We start from the raw sequence: 18559 nt of genomic DNA on the forward strand, positions 1-18559 counted from the left end.
CGGAGTTAAAGTAATATTTACTTAGTCAATACAATCTTATATCTGTCATGTTTATTAATATTGTAAACTTCATTATAAAGACGGGCTCGACGTAAAAGCTTTTATGTTGTCTTACTTAATTAAAACAGTCAGTTTACCTTATTTGAGTATTGGAGCTTCACAACGTCCTAAGTTTCGAGTAGTTATTTCTAAAGTTAGACAATCTACCTCGTGGGTCGGGCCAATTTAGCTGTAAATGACACTCTAAGTAGCCCAAAGCAGTCGACCTCACTACCTCTCCCTGTCGTAGTTATGAAAATCCCTTTTGCATAAAGAGACATAACAAGTTTCAAATCCATGCAGACTTGACCGATGCAATCGGCACAGGACGTCGCAACTGTTACTAAAACTTATTTCGTTTTAAAACAATTGCACAGGCTTTATTTCATTTCCGTGCCATGAAAAAGGCCGAAGCGCACATTACAAGCAAATGCTACACAAACAGAAACTTTAAAATACAATCTTTACGCGAATAAGAGATTAATAGCAGGAACGTTTAAACGCGATCTAGCGACAGTGCCAAGAATACCGACAACTCATATCGTATATCGTTGGAAGCAAAAAGCCTCCTGCGGCGAATTCCCTTCATTAACGTAGTATGAATTAGCGGGCGTTAGTTCGAGTCTGGTAAGGGGGTGGCCGCATGCAAGTCATTATGCGGACGATCATTGAATTAATTACACGAACGGTACGGAGGCGGAAGTGGGAGCCGTTCGCTACGCCGACGCCGACGAGGCAGCGTCACCGCCGATTGCGCTCCGGTATAGATGCGCCCCTCCGCCCCTCATGCACAATTCCAACTTAGATTTGTTTCTCTGCCCCTAATTTCACCCAGTGAGCCAGTCAGTACGGACGCTGTATTTATTTTCCCGAGAAGATCGTTTCCGCGTTTGAAGTCGGAAAGCTCTAAGCTCTAATTACATAAAGGGCTATATAAAATCCTACAAGAATTTAGAACGGCCACCACATTTAATCGGTATAAGTCAATCTTTTAGCTCTGACTGACTATTGCTTTTGTTTGGTTTTAATGTCAAGTTTTTCAAAAATAACTGTGTTACAAGAATAAAACAAGATAAGCATTGAACGTGATAACGTTACGTCTTGTAAGCACTAGCTGAAATTGAAGCATTGATTGTCGCGTTCCACAGCCGAGTTTGCATGTTTAAGTGGAGATAAGGGGTTGTTACATTCCTGTTGGGGCTCGGCGCGGCGGGGGCTTGCGGCGCTGGCGAGCTCGGCGGCGAGGCAGGCGGGCTTGGTGAATCAAATTAGGTCGGGCGCGATGCTATCTCGGCCGCTGCACCGCAGGCCGATAGCAGGATGTCTGAGCGTCGAATGCCGCGCACTTTACTCATGCCTGACTTTCCACGATGACGACTCTTTTATAAGTCGCGTATACTTTTTCATGTCCGTGCCTTATCTTCTTAGGGAAATGAGGCCGGCGTTTCTGTTTTATCACTTCGGCTAGTACCCCTTTTTGTCTTTTTCCTGAATTCTTCAAGTTCTCTTGACTTTTATGCTAATAGGGACAGTCAGAGATGATTCGTTATCTGAATTTTGCTTCTGTTTCTCTGCTCGATTGTGGTAAGATGTATTTAATTCTATAATACAAATTTTAGTCGGTTGTAACGTATAAAACTTTTGATTACCACAAACAATAATCCCTCTGAACTTTGATTCATATAGTTTATTCTGAAAAAAGTGGACTAATTATAATATAAGTATTTCGTAAATCAAAAAATAACATATTTTTCCTTTAAAGCATACTGTCTCGAAACCACTGTCATGACATGTTCAAGTTCTATACGAGTACATTATACATCACGAATATAGATGCGAAAGGAATAGTTGAAACGCGTCTTACATCCACTAAGAAAACTACCATTGCGAGACACCTGATAGAAAGAAGATGGAGAAATTAGGTATTCCGTAAAGGCGTGATCCTTACCCGGTCGATAAGACCTATTCGCACTACCGATAGTTTTACAGTAATACGACTTTAGTCCTTAAAGAACAGATCGGTCCCACGCTTCATTGCTTAGGGATTTAAAATTGAACTTTGTCGTAGAAGGCACAAGAGGGTTCTGAAACTAGAACGTATAACTTTTATCTCGCATTTTATAAATCCGAAAACATGTTAGAGGAATAGCTTTTTCTTTCTTCGTAACGGAAATTTATACGGAAATATATATTTTAATAGATAACGAACTTCTAATGTTTTTATAATTTTGCTAATCTTTTATTTAATGGTTTAGAAAGATTATTAAACTTAACAACATTTCATTTTCAAAGTATGGTTTCCTTATCATAAGGTGCCAAACGGGCGAGCGGACACCTGAAATCGCTGAAATAGCGAAGTGATCGTTGTCCATAGACATACGCAATTGCATATGAGTTGCTTACCTTTAATCGACGGAGGAGGGGACGCACAGAAAGAAAACATTTCCATGCATCTTCTCATCCGAAAAGTCCACTTCCACTTCCCATCCTTTCCTTATAAGAAAAAGGGTGGGAGGACTTAATAAGTCCTCCGGGACGCACACTCATCAGACGAAACGCGGAATTGCTTCTACTTCACGCCTGTCTTCTGTGTGGTCGTGATATTTCAGCGGGCGAGCCGGGCCAATTCGTGCGAAGATGTTAAAGCAGGCTCCACCACTATCCATACTTCCTTACCCTGACTTAATCGCAAACGACAATCAAAACATCAAAATGTATTTAGCTTGTAATCAAAATATCGTTGCAGGTTCTCACAATATTGTTTTTAATTTAAATTTGACTCGTATTATTTCATATATGAAACAAAAGAGAGTGTACGGGTAAATATTATCGAGAAGGTTTCAATATCCAGCTTGTTATTTTTCAATTCGTTTACAAACGTCGAGGAGTACAGCGTGTGTCTGTTCCGATAACGTCAAACTACGTAGGTATATTACACTAAACGTTAAGTTTCACTACGGTTACCATAAATAAGTAAATATTATTAAGAAATAACCTTAATTTGAAAATCTCTCTTAATAAAGTGTTAAATGTTTAAAAAAATGGTCTTGACAAACAGACGGACGGACACCAAAGTGATCCTATAAGGGTTCCGTTTTATTCCTATGTGGTACGGAACCCTAAAAATTACTGTGGTAAAATAGTAAAAAAAAATGTACTCATTGTGTATTGCTTATCCGCCCTACCAACGGACAAGGAAAACATCGTGCTGCAACCTGCACATATCTGAGAAGAAAATCAAAGATATGTGTGAAGTCAACCAGCCTGCAGTGAGCCAGTGTGGTTGACTTTGGTCTAGTCAGCTCTAAATTAGGGTATGCTCCGAGCACCTCTGTGGGGCACGTATAGTAAGTTGATGATGATAGTATAAGCTATCGGTTGCTTATTGTTTTTATTACAAACTGTATTAATTTTTATAGTTAGTAATGACAGGCGCCATTGCTAATTAAACGACTACTAGTAAATAAATAGTACTTTAATGCTATCGAATCATATTATCTTAATATCGTAAAGCGATGGCGAAAACGGCATAAAAATCTATTAAGCAGTTTCAAAGTTTTATCTGATTTGAGAAGCTGCTGGGTAACTCTATTTTATACATTGTATAGATAAAACGCGCGATAGTAAGTCGTTAAAATGGAAAATAGCAGCTTCGATCCACTAAGTTATACGAGCGTTGTAAAAATTACTACAGCACGAATGTTACACGTTTACTGTTTACATTTCGAACATAATATGGCTAATACTAACTAGGTCTGAGATTCTATCCCGTATTGGTACAAGGAGTTTATTATATCGAGAATTAACATTCGATGGTAACCCTTCAAGGAATAATCGATCCTGATACGTATACCATAGATTTTAAATTAGCTTATATTGATTACCTTATGCAAATATAATTTTATTGCACAACATATTTACTACAGAAGTGACACCTTATATGTTATGAATACAACAGGTAAATAGTTCTCGATACGTATATTTAATTGCAATACCTTACGACTAGACATTTGTGTCGTAAAATTATTATTTTACAGTACCACGATAATATTAAGAGCATAGCTATTTATATATAGTCGTTATAAATAGAAGAGATGTAGAAAAAACGAACCCACCCTGAGAGTTTCGCTTCTAAAATGTGTTTTTCAAATTTAGTGCTACCATCAAAAAAAAAATTAATTTATTCAGAAAAAAATACTATTTTACTAATATTACAATTGCGAATATTTGATCGATGGATGAATGGATGGATTTTTTATTAAAAGGTATCTCCAAAATGGCAGTAAATTGTCATAGATGTAGAACGTAGACTGGAAGAACACATCTTAATCCTTCACAGACGGAATCGCGGGCGACGGTAAGTAGAACAATAAATATATATTCAACAACCTTAAAAAATTAATGGCATGTAAGAAACAACTTGTGGAATTTATAGAAAGTCATTATTACAATCGATTTTCGATGAAGACATGAGTACGCTTCTACAAACAATTATTGAATATTCATGTCCTTGTAATCGTAAATGTAAGTAAACAAGTTGCTTACTTTTTCTTAAAACAAGTATAATAGCTTTATATTCCGTCTTGTAGAGTTCACATTTAGTTCATTAAAAGTTTAAGCAGCACCGAGATCACATGCAACAAATTGTAAAATACGTATCTGTATTCAAATAATTGTATTCAATTAAGTTTTTTTTTAATTCCGCGCGTACAGAGTCTTGGGTAGGACAGAATGATTCTCAATTAATTTAATAAATTCTTTGCATCGAATTCTGTGAATAATCTTTTTTCGCTATACCATGTAAAATATATTTTTAATATCATAAGGTGGCAAACGAGCGAGCGACCTCCAGAATTTACAAATGTAGAACGACCGCTGCCTATAAACTGCATTTGTAGATGCGTTGCCTACCTTAAATTGACGGAGGAGGGGACTCATGGAAAAATAATAATTACCCTTCTTGTGCATCCCCACATCCAAATCCATTTCCCTTTTTCATCCTTACCTTATAAGAAAAGGGTGGGAAGGGAAAGAGGACTAAAATAAGATAAATTAAACTTTTTGTCATTTTTTACAGAGAGTTACAGCAATTTATGATGTACAGGAATTAATATTTTTAAACCTACAATAGTTTACAATATAAATTCACTTTCTTAGGTTACTTAAGTCAGTTACTTCTATGGTTACATATAAGGTTATTTCTTATGTTAGATACTCATAATATTGAAAATTGCTTGTGAATGATTGAGTGATGAATGATTCTCGACGAACGATGATAAGGATTGAGCTAAAATATTTTGCAACTTCGAAAACTCTAGCTATTTAGAGAAAATGACCTTTTATTAGCAGCTATTAATATTGTATGGGAAAGGTCTGTTCAGGAATGGGCTATAATGAGCTGAAATGATGATCATAATGGCTGATCTTTTTTTGCGACGGTTAATCGAGCTCGCAATATCATGCTGTGTTCATGCATATATCTTTTTACATTTTTTTCGTATAGTCTGTGAGATTTATAACTACATAATGTGGTGATATTATTTGCATTTTAAATTGTGCTTATCTTACTTATATTATAAATGCGAATGTTTAGATGGATGTTTGTTTAAACGTATCTCCAGATCGGATGTATGGATCTCGCTAAAATTTGGCATAGATGTAGAACACAGCCTGGAAGAACACATAGACTACTAATTAAGTTTTTTTTTTAATTCTGTGCTGACGGAGTCGCGGGCGATATCTAGTTTTTGTATAAATTAGTTTCTTATAAAGGATTTCAACCCACCATTGTTAAAACGATTCTCAGTACTATACTATCAATGCAGTTACGAATTTAAAATGCATTTAAGTCTTGAAACAACCGTATTATTACTTTACAAACATACTTTCTTTAACGCGTATAGTTCTTTGAAAGTTTATAAGTAGGAAACATTTTTCCTCCTACAAAGCTTTGGAAGAAACATAGAAATATTTTTTTCTAACAAAATCAAAATTACCACGTGCCAACAAAATGAAATAAATATAATCTGTGTTTGGTTAACATTTTCATTATTGTATTAATCAGACTAAGATAGAAGTTAAATATGATTGTTTCGATTGCGATTATTATATTGGCAAGAAGATTATGGGTTATTTATGGAATTCATATTGAATTTATTCAAGTTTAGATATCTATATGTCTGATCCATTTTGGGCAACACAGGCATAAAAATCACAATACACAAAGCAGTAAATAATATGATTATAGGTATCCGTCGAGGTTATAAATCTGTACAAATTGTCAGAAATCTTGTGCATTAAATATGCATACAACTAAATTGAATATTTTAAGAAGCCATGTAGAAGAACTGCGACGTCCAGGTAACAACAGAAACGTGCTTCATATTTTTCAATGTTACTGTAGGACTCGTAATAAGGTTGTAAGAGTGCTCTTCACTGAACTAGACCAAACTAAGCCTCTTGATCCGATGTTGGGGACAGTCGGCTGGATTTTTTTTATCACGTCATATTATTTCACGTTTAACAGACATTTTTCATGCTGAAATTGCTTAATAGTTTTTGTATTACTGGTTGTAAGAAAAGATTGTTTAATAGTTCAAGGAAATATATTTGATATTATGTTCAAGTATTGAAAATGTAACTTTAATTTTTTTTACACTGTCTTGAAATATATTTTACTCCTTACTCATATTATAAATGTGAATGTTTGGATGTATGGATGGCTGGATGGATGTTTGTTTGAAGGTATCTCCTGATAATCTACATGGATCACGCTGAAATTTTGCATGCATATAGAACATAGTCTGAAAGACCACATAGGCTATTTATGTTTATTTTTAATTCCGCGCGGACGGAGTAGCGGGCGACAGCTAGTTTATTGATATTTTTTTATAAACACTTGCTGTGTTCGACAGAAAGTGAATATAGTTATTATAAAAATGCAAGATCACCAAACTCTATCACTTCTTAAGTAACATTATCGTCTTTACTAGAAGTAAAACGTTCGCTCCTTTGGAATGCTTCAAGTAAATAAAAGAATAGTTTCAATATCGCAAGCTATAGATAAAAGTAAATTTGTTTACATTCATATATGACATTGTACTAGACTTGATAAACATATGACCGTCGCTTCTAAGTTATACATCGACCTAGTTTAGAACGTCGCTGTCAAACTGGTCGATATAATGTTCGACTAATACCACGTTCAACGTTTAGACGTTACGTTTTATGTCACCTCGGAAACAACACGAATGCGCAGTTAAATACTTGAAAGTGATTAAACAATACGCAATTTAATCCTAACCGTCTAAATATAAAATAAAGTTGGAACACACTTTTCAAAAAACTCATGGTTAAGTTTTAATGAAAATTTATATAGTAAATATATTACTTTTTAACAGTTTTTAAACATCGAATCATCATCATCATCAGCTCACTATACGTCCCCATCGAGAAGCTCGGAGCCTACCCTAAGTTAAGGGTGATTAGGCCATAGTCAACCACGCTGGCCAAGTGCGGGTTGGTTGACTTCACACATATCTTTGAATTTCTTCTCAGATATGTGCAGGTTAAATCACGATGTTTTCCTGCACCGTAAGAACGTCGAATAAATGTACATATGTAAATCGGAAATCGAAAAACACATTGGTACATGGCGGGATTCGAACCCAGGACCTGCAGATTGCAAGTCAAGTGCTTGACCACTGAGCCACCGACGTCTTATCGTAAACATCGAATACCAGTATTTTAATATTAGTGTATATTATTACAATAGTATTCAAGTAATTTGATATAACTTTAACTTGCGTGTTTAGAAATTACGTAAGACTTATTAGGGCGTACAATGTTAAGTAGAGATTAGGGAAATTAGTATAACAAAAATGTTCTCATATGATATTCGCTACCTATTTTTTTTATTGTTCGCATTCAAGTTTTATCATCTAATATTTAACGTAAAGGACTATTTGGAAATTAAAAACTTACGTGCAACGTGAACGTTATATCATGTCGGGAGGTAAAGAGGATGACACAAAAGAGGGAACTAGAATTTGATCCATCGACAAAGACAAAAGAGATAGACACCAGCAACAATATCTGTTGCACAAATGGGCTGACCCGCCCAGTGCAATATGTCCACACAAAAGATTAACGTGAAGTGGAAGACGAATTTTGTCTGACTAGTGTGCGTGATAGAGGCCTAATTATAGTCTCACTCTCCTTCCTACAATTTTATTGTAATGGAAGGATAGAAAATTACGCGTAGGCAAAAGAAATATTATCATTCGATGCGTCCCGTCCTCCGTCGATTAAAGGTATGCAACTCATCTGTAATTGCGGCCGCTTCGCTATTTCAGCGACTTCAGGTTGCTCACTTGTTACCTTGTAATATTAAAAAAAAATCTTAAATTTCCAACAACGTACACCTTCGAATAAAGGTAATGCTGGTTAACTCGATAAAGATTACAACGAGGTACTAGTTTCAAATTTTTATTTATCTTTTCAAGAGTCTCCCTATGTCTTAGACTTTCAGTATGTTTCTCTGAAACAAAAGAAACTACAAAAGGAAAAAACGACCGCAAAGAAAAAATGGGTAATATTTTCGCACCACTTAGCCCATTTGTTTAGAGTGAGCGAAAGGAGTTCCATAGCTTGGGGTCATTTCCGTAGTCGCATGAATTAATAGCGACCTCATTAACCCACATAAGCCGCTGCCTCCGGGCAGATCACGGCACCTCTTACAATTGAATGAATAGCCATATCAATGTGTTACTTACAGATACTTGAAGTTCGAACTCATCGAAAGGATTACTTTCTTTCATATTCTAGTCCTAATAAGCTTCGTGAAATAAAACTAACAATGTTGTTCTATCCTTCCTCTTGGGTTAAAACATGCATTTTCGTCTTAAAAGTTTATGGAACCATATCTTAAAAATAAACTACGCAGAATGTAAATCGTGAAATAAATTTTATGCATTGTTAAGCAATCGATGTATTATTAACCTTAACTAGTTGGGTAGTCTGTAAAAGATTTAAATGCATTTAACTCCAATAAATCTTGATATAATCCTTTATAGTCTTACTATTTTTTTCATGTGAATAGATCAAAGCGCTGGTACAAGCCCACCTGACGTTAAGTGGAGACACTTAAAGTTGCCCGCCCTACTACACTGTCCCATATACAAGTATCATTATTGTATGGTAATTGTGAATTACGTTGATGCACGAACATAGTAATTCGCAGCAGGCGATCGCTGTATTGCAATAAATTTACCCTATCAAATAAAAAACCTGTTTAATTATGAAAACATGTTTGTTTGTGCATATTGTTATAACTATTATTTAATTTTTTATTTTTTTATACTTGACATATTGAAAAGTTACCTTTTAAAATCACGGTGGAGTTTAAAAAGTTCTTAAACAAAATTGGATTTTCGTTCCTGTTTGATTTTTTGAGCTGTTTTACAGAGTCGCTATTATCATTATTTCGAAAATATTTCGTGACATATTCTAATCTTATAGTTTCGGTAATTTATTCTTCTTTAACAAACTATATTTCTGTGCAGCCAGATCGAATATACGATTTAAATGGTCAATGCGATAAAAAATAATATTCAATTCATATCAAATGTGTAAACAATCCATTCAGCGTTAAACAATTCCGACCCGTATAATACGCGCAAAATAGAAAATGCGTAGTTGATAATAAGCTGGAAGTAGACCGGTGGTTGCAGTAATAAAAATGGAGAATTCCCCGCTTTAGGCGGCAGCGTGTGGCTCCAGCGTCGGGTTGGGGGAGGTTGAGAGTGCTGGGGGAGGGGAGGCTCGCACAATGTCTCGTGAGCCTGCTCCGTTCCGCGGGGGCCGTAAACTGTACACACTATGAGTACTTACGCGACAACCGACGTACTGTCGAACCGGCCCAGATGAACCCTTTTAAGCCAACCCAGTTTCGAAGCCATGTAATAAAGTTTTAAAAATAAACCTGGTATATAGTTAAAATGACAGTTGTATAATTAGAGGCCGCGACCGTTTTGTGATCGTTGCAAATTATCTGCAATTTTCATAATTCACGGGGCGCCAATTAAGTGCCATCGTTTACAAACTGGTCGCTAATTGAGTCGTTTTATTAATGCTGAATTTTGTACGGTGCTGAGCGCGTTTGTTATGGATTCAAGTTATTAACTTGAAAATGAAATAAATACAAGACGATAATAATTTGTTTTAAAGGTCCTTAATATTTCGAAGTGGTATAACTTTTGTAATTAAAAGTTTGTAGACAAAATTTAATATAAACTTAATATGATTAGTTTAGTTTAAATATATACATTTAATTAGATACTGTTAACTAATGTTCGAATTTTTTGATGCTAGGTCACAGCTAATGTTTTGAACATATATAGCTACAGACTTCAAAACAATTAAAAACAAAAACTTTAACAGGTAAAAGTTTTTTCCTATATGACAGAGTATTGTTATGGTACATTTTCTGTACTCGTAAAACCATTGTGTTGAACTCTCATAGGTCACATAAAAATGGTTACTACGAAGGTGTAAATAAGCGTATCGGGAGTGTCGCTAAGAGGCTATATAAATTACCTCGTAAAATTGGTAATTAGAAGCAGAATATGTTTTTCTTGTTATTTTATATGTTTTTGATTAACAGCTTTTATCTATCCTTTTAACAGAACACGAGAAAAGGATTTGTTTATCTGATACAATTTTTAAGCGGTGTTTAGTGAACGTAGTGGCATGGTTCTTTTTTTTATTGGATGTATTTCACTAGTTTGCTAACCAACTAAAGATTTCTTACAAACAAGTAGATAGTAGAGAATTAAAAAATAAATAAAAGGTTGCCTATGTGACTGTCTTCTATGTGTTCTTCCAGATTATATTCAATATGTATGCCAAATTTCATCGACATCCGTTCAGCCGTTCTAGAGATGCCTTCAAACAAACATCCATCTATTCCTCTAAACATTAGCATTTATAATATTAGTAAGATAAACAATATTGCATTAGGAAATTGAGTGTAAAATTCACACATTATCGTAATGTTACATTTTTTTATGTCTTTTTGACAATAAATATGACAAGAAAACAAAAGAGATTTCCTTTTAGATTTAGAAGAGATATAACCCCTGTTATATTGGAGGTCACGCCACATAAAGGCTTAGCCAGTCATCTAGGTTTATTGAGTGTGTCATATTTTTGATGTGGGTATTCCCTTTCTGCCGGATCTTAAACTTTCGTACCGATTTGCCACCTTCTTTTCATTTGGAATCTCATGATATTAAATAATATTAATATATTATTCATATCGCGTAAAATCTGATAATATTACTTATTTACTTATAATTGTAAATTTTAATATGGACGGATGGATGGATGGATGTTTGAAGGTATTTCTGGAACGGCTAAACGGCTCTTGATGAAATAAGGCATACATGTGGAACATGGCCTCGAAGAAGACATAGGCTACTAATTATGTTTTTTTTTTTATTTTCGCACGGACGGAGTCGCGGGCAATAGCTAGTATGTAAACTAATAAATTAATTTAATTTATTTTTAGAAGGTTAATTTTGATTTAACCACGAATCTTCTTGTATGTTACAAGTAATTAAATACATCGAAGTTACCAAAAAAAATATCTGAAATATTTGTTTATAAACTACCGTACCGATAGTTCAATTCAGATTTAGGATCGTATACAAGAAATACATAGCGGCCTCGGATCGCCAATAAATAAAAACTGTTTTTAATAAAAGCGCAACATCCAACTACCGGTCGGCACCGGCGGCATATTGCATCCTAACCTATAAATTCGCTAATATGCCTGAACTCGCGCGATAAAGCCTAAAATCGCGCAAGTTATTTTACAGCTAGAATAATTCTTCGGATTTTTGACAGCGCAATCGAAGTTTGCCGGTAGGCCCTGCCGTCGGGCTTTAATTAAGAATAGCTACAGCGCCCGCGCTTGCCGCCGCTGCAACGTGCTACAACAGTTGTGCAACGAACAATTGCCCTGCGCCTTGAATTGAACACTTCCAGTATAATCTATCTCGTTCGCTTCTTACGGCGAATTACAATCTATATATACATAAAAATCAATTACTGTTCGTTAGTCTCGCTAAAACTCGAGAACGGCTGAACGGATTTATCTTTGCGTGGTCTTGAAACGTTCGTGGAGGTCTAGGGAAGGTTTAAAAGGTGAGAAAAATTGGAATAATTACCCAGAATTAATTAATTTTTTTCTTCTATATAAATTTTAAATAAATGATTTTCTATTATTATTTATTATTATCTCTGAAATGTTAACTTAGAAAAATTCAAGTCCCACCACGTATTTTTTTAACACCTAATCCACTCCAATCTTTGTATTAACTTAACAAAGCGCTTACAAAACGAAATGATTACCGTAATACAACTGAATACTTATCGCAACCAATCATTTGGAAAGAAATGAAGTTTTTATCGGCTCTTCGAGGCTCGTGTCCGGGCCAATTGTAACAAGCTCATTGGAAATTCAAATGGGGCTGGACGCCGCTCCCGTAATCAATAATATTACATGTACGTGCTTCCTGAAACTTCAGCCGGGGACCGTCGATCATAACGCTAAGTGAATAGCTAAACTATTCAATTCACACCAGACTAAGTAATTTTAGCTATCGAGCGTCTTAGCTGCGAGATTAAAACGTGTACTCTGTTTATCAAAGTATTCGATAACTACGAAATGAAACACTTAAAGGTAGCTGCAGATATGTTCTAATTATTCTCTATTTGCGTAAAATTATAAAACTCGATAGAATTATTTTATCTAAATTGCCTGAATGAAGTGTCATTCTTATGTGTAGCGTATTATCTGATCTCACGGATCCATTTACTAGTTGAGACTGGATTGAATTGTTAATTAATGTTTCTACTAGCGCCACAGAGTCAATAACTTGTCGCCTTTGATATTGTAGGACTTATTAAACATTGTTTGGTATTCTAAATGAATAGAAGTTAATTGTTATTTAATTTATTTTTATTCTAAATTATTCTGGCTCTGTGATATATTACGTACATATAAAATATGCTATACATACGTAAAGTAAAGGAAAACATGTAAGATATTGGCTTTGTAAGGCATTTCAAAATTTCGATTTTTTTTCAAATAGCTATGGCATGGCATTATGACATTATAGAGCCAACATAGAGCTAACACTTTTTTTTCAAATTGTGTTGGCTCTATGGTTTTATTTTGGTATAAATTAATTTATTAATAACATTGATGATAAAAAGTGTACAAAACTACGTAATAATATCAACATTTAATTTGAATTCAATTGAAAACTTCATCAGCTTATCGAATTACAAATCGATAAAATATTCTCAGAGATAAATTTTGCATATTAATTGACTTCACGACGGACGGCGAGTACACGCTAATAATATACTTTTCGGAATGCGACACTCTTCGAATATCTTCATTATACGTCCCCACATAATCGACGGTTAACTAGAACTAGATCGCATCATCGCGGTTATCTGGAAGTGCCACTTATCAAAGTCCAGTCGGCCAACTTGATTTCCAAGTCAGATCCCAAAAGCAATTACAGAGTATTATCCATTCCTCCCCATGCCGACGACATTCGTGTACTGGATGCAAAGAAAATTGCACTAACTAATGATCGTATCGTTCATTGAATACAAATTTAGGTCTTTCAGAGGGCAACGGGCAATGCCTGGCCTATTACCGCCGTGTTAGACTCGGTAAATTGAAATGCCGTTATGATTTATAGTGAAACTTCACGAACCTATAGCGGTCAGCTCCCGGTGGCTTGGTGCGGACGTGACTTGAAATTAAACGCGTTGCTACAAATTTTTATTTTACTTCTTTTCGTAGGAAGGTATTCGTCCTCGATGCTTATTTATTAATTTACTCGAGTACACTGAAGATCGTCGAGAGTTATTTCATTTAGAGTGCCAACATCGAGTAAAAATTAATAATTAATTTTTGTTAAATTGTTTTACGCAAACTTGAAATTACTTGTAACATAACATGCATTTATGATACTGAAAATCTGAGTATTTTTAATTCAATTATTTCATGTGTGAACATCCAAGTAACTAAATTTCAAAAACAATTTATTTATTTCTTTGCACATTTATACCTTTTCCAGGCGTTGTTACATATTATTTCTTAATAATATAACAAAATACTAAGACGTACTAAAGTAATGTATGTTATTTAGTTATTGATAAAAATATTATGACCTATAATACTAACAAAACATAGTGATGTTTGTCGAAACTAAAATAGTAGAGAGGAAAGGGAGGTATTAGAGCACTCAAAACTGACGAGCATCTATGCGTAGATGTTTGAATGTAGAAAAAATAAGCGAGATAAGAGTGTGTACCGCGTCAAATGGTGGTCCGTAGTCTCTGCCTAAACCACTGGGTTACAAACGTGTTGTTATTGAAGAGAGCCCCATAGATTTAGAATAGCATTTGACTCTAAATGGAGAATATTCATATGAAATTGTGGCCGTTTTCTAAAATGCTTGGAAGTAGGAAGTGGCTTCTGGTAGCGCTCTCTTAGTTTAAAAGTCATATTTAGCTAATTACGCTGCGGTTTGCGAGCGCTCGGCACGCCAGACGAGAATTCCGCTTAAAACTGTCACTGAATATATTATGGCTTGATAGCCATAATATATTCAGTGACCATTAAACTATTAACATAAAAAAGTACTAACAATGTTTTCCTTAATTATTGGGAATAAAAAGGCGGACAAAGATATCTGGTTGTGAGCTTATCGGTCTTATTATGAAAATTATAGAGTTTTAAAATTTAGCGATAGTAATCATACTACCACAAAACATTGTTAGTACTTTTTTATGTTAATAGTTTAAAATTGATTTTTATACGCTAAAGGCTTACGTCGATACATATTATACAAATAATCTTTGTTTGATTTCTCTCAAGCTAAAATTTCTTTTAAAAGTAGTTAGCTATCGCTTTACATATTAAGCGATTTAATATGTCACTTTTCCATATAATTTTTTGTCAATTGTATCGTTTTCACGTCGTAAATGAAATAAAACAAAACAAAGATATTCAAAACAAAAGCGTACTTTGGGTAGCATCAATATTGTAGACGGTTTAAGCAAATTAGGTTCTTTTTTCTTTAGCTTTTCTCTTTCGAGTAGGTGTGTAAAGTTTCAGTTCACTTACATGTTCGTGCAACTTTAGTAGTCTAGGAATTGATCGGTATACGTGTTTTAAATATTTACCGATTGAAAAATATAGTAGCGACTTATATTTTTTTTCTAAAAAAATACAAGCAATTTAATTGAGGTACAATATAATAAGGTACTCGTAAAAATTACTACGTAAAATAAATTCTATTATTTTAATTTTTTTTTAAACCAGTGTATTATTGTATTTCCCAGAAAAAGTCAGCCCATTTCCCATCAATTCAATTGTTTATTTTATTATCTGTTTAATTATTTTCTTTAATTATGTAAAATTTCTCAATTTATATTTAAATCTTTAGAAAATAAGATTTCAAATGATACATTTAATCTGAAGTAAAAACAATTTAAAATGAATCGCTTCAAAGATAGATTGGAATCGAATTACCCAATATCGAATGAATCAAATTACAAAATTGAGTTTCGATAGAGTAAACACAAATCTATGCCAACGGTAAGTTATGCCTACACTTGATAGTTAAAATGGAATGTTGGCTGGTTTGTCTAGTAAATATTTACAGACTACGAGCCAAGATATCGAGACGGTTATGTAAACGTTGACATAAAGCCTTAAATGTTATTAAAACCAGTCCAACAGTCTTAATATGAACAAGCAATTTGGTATGTTTCTATATGGATGTCAAATAGTCGTGAATACTGTATCTTGAATTGCCCGATTCGAGCTCAAAATTGTGACAGAAATTTACTAATGTTTCCTTGCACATTTACAATTCTAAACTAGGTGGCTCACGGCTTTATTGGTTTCATCATCATCAGCTCACTATACGTCCCCATCGAGGGGCTCGGAGCTTACCCTAAGTTAAGGGTGATTAGGCTATAGACAATCACGCTGGCAAAGTGCGGGTTGGTTGACTTCACACACATCTTTGAATTTCTTCTCAGATATGTGCAGGTTGCATCGCGATGTTTTCCTTCAGCGTAAGAACGTCGGATGAATATACATATGTCAAACTAAAAACACATGGGTATATCACGGGACACGAACATAGAACCTGTAGATTACTACACCTGAGCCACTGGCGCTCCGTAAAAACATAGGTATATTTAATTATAATTTATCGGATGGGTAAGTGACGTCATCGTGTCAAAGTTTCTACTACTTGTACGTGTGTGTGGTGTTCGACAATATTGATGTAATATGAGTCGCGTCTATAGCGAGTTAGTTCGGTAGCGGGGCCATTAATACAACATGTGAACGAATAAGCTATCGATGCGACGTGGCGGTGACCCGGTTACTTAGCGCCGTAGCTTATTGCGGCGCTCTTACAAGTGTCTGGGGAAACTGTGAGCTGTTATTACACGAAAATTTACGAGGTGAATTGCTCCAGCTAAGTTCGCAGTTTGTAGTAAACAACAATGTAGAACTTATCCAATGTTTAGGCGCTGCCAGCGGCATAATGTTATATGGAGTGCGGTGAAATCCTAGCTAAATAAATCACGACATTCCATTGGTAACAGAATATTTTTCATAATTGTAATATTTTTTGGCTATTCTTTCTGTGCTGGCCGTACGACTCTTGAAGATCTTGTCATATACGTTACTGGCATGTAGCTTTTAATTGTGTATTAAAATTCTACAAAATTCTAACTCAAATCCAAATTTCTTTCGTTACTGCAAGAGTAAATCTTTATAAAGTTTAAACAGCAAAGAATTTAAATAAAAGTGAGAGGAAAACATTAGCGTTTCGATGTTCGCAAGTCAGCTGATGTGATTTAAAAGCGCGCAGAATATGGAGATTTGCCGTAAGCGATTTCATAAATCCGCGCGTGTTACCGAGGATGATCAATAGAGGAAGGCGAGGTTGGTAGCGGTGCCGCGCTAGATTATAACCGATATGCCGATGGCGTCTGTGGTCAGAGACCGCCCCACTGGCCGTCATTAATTGCCCGCGAACAAAAGCAAATGACTCGTGGCGGTGATCCTGTGAGGGAGGGTCGAGGTTATCCATTCGACCGGCGTAGACGTCCGCACGAAAGAGAAATGTTCATTCACGATAGGAGAATTTATGACTTTGATTTACGCGAGACTTTTCACGATGCCCGAGTTCCATAAATAGGGAAAGGCCGGGGCCTGACGTTTTCCAAGAGTTCGTTATTATTGCATGTCTGGGCCGCGTGTTGCCGTCGCACTATTCAACTCCTATCGGTCGTACGGAATTGATATGGGAAGCGGAAATTACGCGTATTAGGATTTGCATATTGTCCCTTTTTGTACCCTTTTCCGTCGCGTTCTTTAATATAAGTACATTTTCGACAAATAAATCTTTAGAAAACTCGAGTTCAACGTTAAGTTTGCATTACCTATTCATAGTTGGCGAGGGCGATGAAAAACGACAAGAACGTTGTTGAGTTTTTAGATAAAAAAAAGTTAAATAATGCACGGCGACTTTTAAATTATAGCATTCTTGTTGTCGGCACATTGTTTGGGCGGTGCAGTGGCGGCGCAGCGGCAGTGGAGCGGCGGTTCAGCAGCAGTTAGGTAGTTTTATCTCACACAATTTCAATTTTTCATCTGCAGCTGTCAGCTCGGCGGCGGCAGATAAGTAACGTCCGCGTTCTCGTCGCATCCCGGCATAAAAGTTTGTTCGCCGCCAGTTTGTTCGCTCCACTTGCTTTTATAAAGTTTTTGTATGAACTGTCATCTATATCAATAATTCTTGCGATTCCCACTCGCACTCAATCGATAGGTGGCGATGAAACTGTTCGCTTTATTAGAAACGATAAACAAGGGATGCGAAGGATCCCGTGCCAATTGTATATATCTGATCGGCGATGTGTCCCCGAGCGCCGTTCGCATCCAGACGCACGAGGCTCTATGAAATTCGGCTGTCATTTTTCTGAGTCTCGTTTGGGAGCTATATGATATGTCGACGTAGTTTGTCATTCTTGAATACTTGAAAAAAGTAGGTTACGAAGAATCATTTTGATGTATTGAGGTCAAACAGTGCTTTACCCGTGTGTATATTTCTACGTTCATATAACATACGTAAACATTTAAACTTTTATAGCGAGAAATAAAAGATTTTTATGTCACTGAAATACTAGTGTATCTACTCAGTGCATGCTTTATACACTTAGCTGTATTGTTTCCATTAATGCTCGGCAGTTCGTAAACAATACTGCGATGGCTCGTAATATATAAGTCCATATATTATGTATGTGCGTACTTATGTTCGGTATTTGCTTTCATGGAACGAGTCTATGTATTTAAGTAGATGTTTGCTCGACTACGGTAGTTTGTATTTACCATTAAGGAACTACGAGC

At 35.5% G+C, this 18559-nt stretch overlaps 1 protein-coding gene across 3 annotated transcripts in view; it reads left to right on the plus strand.

Annotated features, from left to right (window-relative positions):
• Positions 1-18559, plus strand: part of LOC106124557 (agrin) — a 128326-nt gene that overhangs the window by 71231 nt on the left and 38536 nt on the right. The gene's annotated exons all lie outside the window — the stretch shown is intronic.

Source organism: Papilio xuthus, unplaced genomic scaffold (genome assembly GCF_000836235.2).
Source record: "Papilio xuthus unplaced genomic scaffold, Pxut_1.1 DF825946.1, whole genome shotgun sequence".
In the NCBI taxonomy this organism is placed as follows: Eukaryota; Metazoa; Arthropoda; class Insecta; order Lepidoptera; family Papilionidae; genus Papilio; species Papilio xuthus.